The sequence below is a fragment of the Pistacia vera genome, unplaced genomic scaffold, assembly GCF_008641045.1.
Source record: "Pistacia vera cultivar Batoury unplaced genomic scaffold, PisVer_v2 Contig174, whole genome shotgun sequence".
Classification (NCBI taxonomy): domain Eukaryota; kingdom Viridiplantae; phylum Streptophyta; class Magnoliopsida; order Sapindales; family Anacardiaceae; genus Pistacia; species Pistacia vera.
In genome coordinates this window covers 1,173,722-1,181,336 of record NW_022195833.1, presented here as the reverse complement: position 1 = coordinate 1,181,336, position 7,615 = coordinate 1,173,722, and positions in this window count along the sequence as shown.

The following is a 7,615-nucleotide window of genomic DNA, read 5'->3' as shown; positions in this document are numbered from 1 at the left end:
TTTAGAAAAATCTTATATGAATCTCCTATAAAAGCCTGCATGCCCAAGGAAGCTTCTGACAGCCTTCACTAAATTTGGAGGTGGTAGTTTCTCAATGACTTCAATCTTCACTCGATCCACCTCAATGTCGTTCGCTGATATCCGATGACCTAACACGATCCCATCTCGTACCATGAAATGACATTTTTCCCAATTGAGCACCAAGTTAGTGTCAACACATCTCTGCAAAACATTAGACAAATTAGTTAAACACTCATCAAAAGAATTTTCAAAAACAGAAAAATCATCCATGAAAACTTCAATGGACTTCTCAACCATATCAGAAAAAATTGAGATCATGCAACGTTGAAAAGTTGTAGGAGCATTTTACAAGCCAAAAGGCATTCTTCGATAGGCGAATGGTCCGTATGGGCACGTGAAAGTAGTATTCTCTTGATCTTTCGACGCTATGGCAATTTGGTTGTAGCCTAAATATCTATCAAGGAAATAGTAGAACTCATGGCCCGCTAACCTCTCTAACATTTGATCGATGAATGGCAATGGAAAATGATCCTTACGAGTCGCGGAATTCAGTTTGCGGTAGTCAATACATACTCTCCATCCCGTGACCATTCGCATTGGAATCAGCTCATTATTATCATTACGGACCACTGTCATTCCTCCTTTCTTTGGCACCACTTAGACTAGACTCACCCATACACTATCCGAAATGGGATATATTATTCCTGCATCTAAAAGCTTCAACACCTCCTTCTTGACCACTTCTTGCATTGACGGATTCAATCTTCTCTGTGGTTGGACAATAGGCTTGTAACTTTCCTCCATTAAGATCTTGTATGTGTAGATTGAAGGACTGATACCTTTGATATCCGCAATTGTCCATCCAATGGCCTTCTTGTATTTTCTCAAAATACGCAGCAACTTTTCTTCCTCTACAACACTCAAAGAAGCATTAATAATGACTTTTACCCTCTTCTAAAAATGCATACCTTAGATGAGATGGTAGTTGCTTGAGCTCAAGTGTAGGCGCCTTTGTGATCGGTAAAGTTGACTGAGACTCCACGGCTCCAATTTCTTTGATCAATTTAGCCTTGGGACAACCTAAGGGTGGTAAAGCACTTAAGTATCTTAGACACTCCCTTATCTCTTCACTAAGAACTTCTTCCTCCTAGTCTCTAGAATTCATCAAACAGTTCTCTAAAGGCAGAATTGGGTAGTTCTCTTCAAAATTCTGCTCTACTATGGTGTCGAGAACATCAATCTTAAAACATAAATCTAATTCAGATGGATGCTTCATAGACTTGAAAACATCAAATTCTACTTGCTCATCTTCTACCCTTAAGATCAACTTCCCTTGGTGGACATCTATCAATGTTCTACCCGTGGCCAGAAAAGGTCATCATAAAATTAAAGGTATTTCCCTATCTTCCTCCATGTCTAGCACTATGAAATCTATTGGAAAAATCAGTTTGTCTATCTTAATCAGGACGTCTTCGACTAACCCCCTAGGATATGTGATCGATCGATCAGCTAATTGGAGAGACACGGTGGTCGGCTTCACTTCTCCCAATCCAAGCTTCCTGTAGATGGAAAAATGCATTAAGTTAATACTAGCCCCTAAATCACATAACACTTTATCAAAATAACAACTACCAATAATACAAGGGATAGTAAAAATCCCTGGATCTCGTAGTTTAGGTGGTAGTTTCTTCTGAATCAGCGCGTTGCATTCCTCCGTCAGCATGACTTTCTCGTGTTCCTCGAATTTTGTAAAGACTGCTTTACACGAGGATACTTGTAAAAATATATCAAGTAGAATATATGTATAGAAGCAAAAGTAAATGGGCCCAAAATTTTCTTTTATTACATATAGACATTATTTATACAAAACAGAGCATCATTTACAAAAAGGTGTTACAGTGTAGCTATTACTCTTCGCTTGCTGACGCCCATCCAACCGCGTTCTCACCTAGATCCTGCAACCATAAAGAAAAACAATGGGGTGAGCACGAAATAATGCTTAGTAAGTAAATCCTCTACTCGACTGTCCCCGTAACTCTCTCTCTAATTCTTTCCTTACAGTACTCATCTTTCGCACAACTCTCTCTACTTAACTGCTGTTGTATGTCACGGCCTCATCTTATCGGAGGCATGGCTGGGTGGAGTTCACACAGCACCATCCCACTCTTCGTGACTTGGTGACTTCGTGACTTTCGGGTGGAGATCACAAAGCACCAACCCACTTTTCACAACTTTCGGGTGGAGATAACAAAGCACCAACCCATTCTCATACCTATCGGGTGGAGATCACAAAGCACCAACCCGTTCTTAGTGCTCTTCTCATTCTCTCTACTCTTAGAGTAGTGTATTCATACAGTTCTCTACTCTTTCTCAAACTAAATTCATAGTGTAGCTTAATGCTTAGAGTAGGTGAGTCACAAAGTTCTCTACTCTTTCTCAAGCTACTTCTCAAATGCACAATTAATGCATATGGATGATTCATGCTCATTAATGCACTTAAGAAATACCAATATGCAATGTTGCAATAAGTAAGGTTCATAACTCATTCTCATGCTTCTCTTAGGCATTTCATCAAACAACTCATGTGCATCTAACAACTCTTCTCTAACTACAACTCTATTTCTCTTTTTAACCATCCAAAAATGGGAATAAACTCCCTTCCATGGGCATAACCCCAATCATAGAGGAACACTCCCAAAATATATATTCAATCTCATCCAACTTCATCTCAACTCATCACAACATAAATACTCATTCTCAACTTATTTTCTCAACAAGTAGACATATATCTCTACTCAATTTCTCAATAACATATATATAACATGCATACATCATTTCTACTAAATCTCTACTGAAGAGAATTCTCAAATCTCAACTTGGATTGGGAATACTTACCTTGTGAGGAAATAGCTTCTCTAATACTTCTCCTTTCCTTTGGTGGCTTGATTTCTCTCTACAACTTTAAATAACAACCACAACATAAGACTTTAATCAAAACATAATAAAATCCTCATCTAAAACAAGAATCCTTACCTTAGGATGTCTTAGATTAATTCTCTACCAAGATCCAACTAAAAACTCTCAAAACTCCTTGAAAGATTGAAGGAAGAATTGAGAGAAAATGGTGGGAGAGAATGGCGGTAGAAGAAGAATGAATGAAGGGTTTGCAATGACTTAAATCCTTTTAACTCAACTTATGGGCAAGCATTCCCATATTGCCCTTACTCTTCCTTGGGAATTCCATTTATATTCTTTAAGTCATCACAATCACACCCCCACACCAACATATTTTTCATGAAATTTCCTTACCTTTTACTCCCTACTTTTCCCACTAATTAGGGGTAGAATGGTTAAATTGCCCTTAGGGAAGAAAATATCTAAACTTCCATAAATTTCTCAGCCGACCCGTCGCCACGGCGAAGAAAATTCCATCGCCGCGGCGAAACACTCCAGCAGCTCACCGCGGGCTAAAACACAACTTCGCCGCGGCGAAGCTTCTTTTTCGCCCCGGCGAAGCCTGTAACCCTAAAATTTCGCCAATTCTTCATAATTTTCAAGGCAAACACTTAACCAAACCACTACCTCCATTCAACTAAGGGCCAACGAAACAATATTAATAATAAACCGACTCAAATAAGAGCAAAATAAGAAACATTAGCTACATACCTCAAGTGGAGCGTTACAAATTTCCTCTTGTGCGTGAGGATCTCCTTTAAAAATTTCACATACTTCGGCATCTGTTCTAGCATATCAACAAAAGGAATATTAATATGTAAACTTCTAAACATGTCAATGAACTTACCGAATTGCTTGTCGAGCTTCTGATTCTTCAACCGTTGTGGGTATGGCAGAGTTGCCTGGCTCGACGAGGGTTTCTGCTCAAATGTGTGCTCGTCACGGCCACCAGGTTCATCAACGCGGCTAGTCGAAACTTCTGACGAATTGGGAGCAGATTCACGCTTGTCGCGACCACCATTATCATAGTCGCGGTGATCATCCTTCTTGCTGATGAGATTCTTTAAATTTTCACGATCATTGCGACAATAAATGTCATCACCACGGCGATCATTCTTCTGCTCTTCCTTCAAATCTTTCTCTTGTTCTTGCTTCTGTTTTCCACCCTCTGAATTCTCCAACATTCGTCCACTCCTCAAAGTGATTGCATGCGCTTGTTCCTTGGGATTCTTCTCTGTATCACTCGGAAAAACTCCTTGAACTCTTCCCGCTAATATGTTATGAATTTGCCCAATTTGAGTCTCAAGGTTCCTAATAGAGGCTGATTGATTTTGGACAGGGATGTCAGTCTTCTCAAACCTCTTGCTCGTCTCTTCAATGAATTTGGTAAGTACATCTTCCAAAATTGATTTCTTCTCTTGAGTTTGATAACCACAAGGTGGCATACGATCGTTGTTGTTACTCCAAGAGAAATCAGGATGATTCTGCCATGCTGGGGTATACTTGTTGGAATATGGATTCCCTTGCCTTCTTTGGAAGTTGTTGACGTAATTGAAGTGTTCAGGTTGTGCAAACGGACTTCGTCTTTGGCAATCTCTAATTTCACAAACTAAAGTAGGAGACTTGATAGCATTAACTTTGAGTGCAGTACCCAATTGTTGTTGAATAGTTGAAACTTGAGAGGCCAAAGCAGTGTAACTGTCTAAATCTAATTCATGAACTCCTGTTACTCTCCTTGAAAAATTCCATTCCAAAGGCATCATATAGTTGTTGCTTGCCATCACTTTTCTTAACTGTCAGATTGTTCTCTCGATTTTAGGGTCTAAGGGATTAAGATCACCACCACCTTTTGAACGTAAGCTCTCCAAGATCTAACTAAAAACAAAACAAAATAAAAATTAATTTTTGAGCAAAAATAAAACAAATCAAATTAGCAACTAGATATTTCGTATTGATATTGGTAGAAAAAAAAAATAGTTCCCCGGCAACGGCGCCAAAAACTTGACAGGCTATTCGCAAGTGTACGAAATCGTGCAAGTAATAAAGCTCGAGTAAACGAGTGTCGAATCCCAAGGGAACTACCTACCAAGTACCAAACTATTATATTCTATTGCTATTTGATTAAACTGAATTTTAAGAATGAATTTAATGAAAAAGTAAACAAANCGTGACATTTTATATGCATGTTTTGGATATTATTATTATTATCCTTACACAGATTTTTCTAAATACAACTTGTTCTCTAGACATGTATCCTCGGGATTCTCATTGAGGGATATTCAGAGGATACCTGACTGGAGGGGGGTTTTACAGCAGATTTTTGGATGAAGAAATCTATGTACCACAGATTGCTATTGGATATTTGTTAAGGAATTGAGACAGAGACAGAGAGAATGACAAAGAGAAGCAATTCAAGATAATGACACTGCCATAGTATGCCCAAGAGAAAAAGAAAAGAGAAGAATCTTGTATATTCAGTATATTGTGAGGTTGTCCAATTAGCTAATTTATACAATTTTGTAAATATAAAGAAGGAAAATAATAAATACAAAAATCCTTATAATTGTTCAGTCAATCACATGAATTAAGTTGATCGATTGAAACTTTAATCACTCTTAAATCTCAACCAGCAGAGATCAAGGGAAATAAGTAATAAAGGCATTACATATTTCGCCACTCTCCCTCAAGTTTGTGGTTTGTAGATGTCAAAAGCTCCAAGCTTGCTAAGTAAATACAAATGCTGTCTACTACATAATGGATTTGTGAAGATGTCTGCTGGTTGTTCTGAAGTACAAATATGTAAAGTCTTGATTACCTATTCTTGTATTTTGTTCCTGACAAAGTGGCAATCAATTTCTATATGTTTCATTCTTTCATGGAATATTGGATTTGCTGCTATGTCGTTTGTAGCCTTGTTCTCACAGTATAAAAGAACCAGCTTACTTACTTGTACTTCTAGTCCTTTAATAATCCTAGAATCTAGACGATCTCACATGTTGTCTTTGCCTTGGCTCTGTATTTTGCCTTTGCTGAAGAAAGAGATATTATCGATTGTTTTTTTGTTTTCCAAGAAATAAGAGCTCCCCCTAGCTTGATGCAGAATCATGTAAGTGATTTTCTTGTCATTAGACATGTGGCCCAATCTAAGTCACAATGAGCTATGATATCCAAACCTTTGTCTCGAGGAAGGAGGAGACCTAAGCTAGGACATCCTTTTAAGTATTTCAAAACCTTTATCGCAGCAAGTATGTGAGATTGTTTAGGCCCATGCATGAACTGACTAAGGATGTGGACTGTATAACTGATGTTTGGGCGAGTCATGGTGAGGTAGATAAATCGCCCAACAAGTCTTTAATAGTTTGTGGGGTCTTCAGGAGGTGGATTAATTTCAAGAGATGATGTCCTATTGTCGTATTCTTAAGTAGTCAATTTGTTGTTTTGTTCTACTAGAACAATACTTGGCTTGCATCATGATAGCCCAGAATTAGAAATCAGTTCCAAGACATATATCCGTTGGCTGAGAGATATTTTTGCCAAGGATTTTGCAATTTTGATTCCTAGGAAATATTTTGGTTCTCCTAGATCTTTAATTTGGAATTGTCTATTGAGATGTTCTTTCAAAGATTTGATGCCTACTTCATCATTTTCTGTAATAAGAATGTAATCTACGTAGATAATTAGAGCAATAAAGGTTTTACCTTTGTGCCAGGTGAGTAGTGCATAGTCGTGTTTGGACTGAACAAATCCTATGCCAGTGAGAGCTTTGTTGAATTTCTTATTCCATTGCTGGGATGCTTGTTTGAGGCTATAAAGGGATTTTTGTAAACGACATACTGTATTCTCCCTTTGTTTGTGAATTTCTGGAGGAAGATCCATATAAATTTCTTCATGAAGATCACCATGAAGGAAAAGCATTGTGAACATCCATTTGATGGAGAGGTCAGTCATGATGGAAGCCATTGTAAGGAAAGTACGCACGGTGACATGTTTGGCTACTGATGAGACTGTGTCTTAATAATCAAAGCCCTCAAGCTGAGTGAAGCCTTTAGCCACCAATAGAACTTTGTAACATTCAATGGATCCATTAGCATAATGTTTGACTTTGTAGACCTGTTTACAACCAATAGGTTTTCTGTCAGAGGGACGAGGCACTAGATCCCAAGTATGATTTTGAGTCAGAGAAGTAAGTTCATCATCCATTGCTTGATGCCAATGAGAGTATTGAACAACATCTGAGTAACTAGTGGGTTCTCGATCGGCAGAGATGCGATTGATAAAGACTCTATGTATAAGAAAGAGACGACAATAACTCACATAACTCACATAATTAGAGATAGGATATAATGTAACTGAGGAATCTAAAATAGTGAGACATTCATAATCTGCTGTCCAGATTGGTGGCCAAGTCTGGTGAGTACTGCAGCGGGTGGGAATAACTGGAATAATGGATCCTAGTGTGGAAACAGCTGGAATAAGAGATCCTAGTGGGGAACTAGTAGTAGGCATTTGAATAGGTGTTTCTTCCTGAGGATCATTAGTGGCCACTATATCAGAATCAGAGGTAGTGGGGTTAGGTTGAGGAATCGAACGGACCAGTATCATAGTAAATAGAGGATCATGTTGCATATTATCTTTAGGA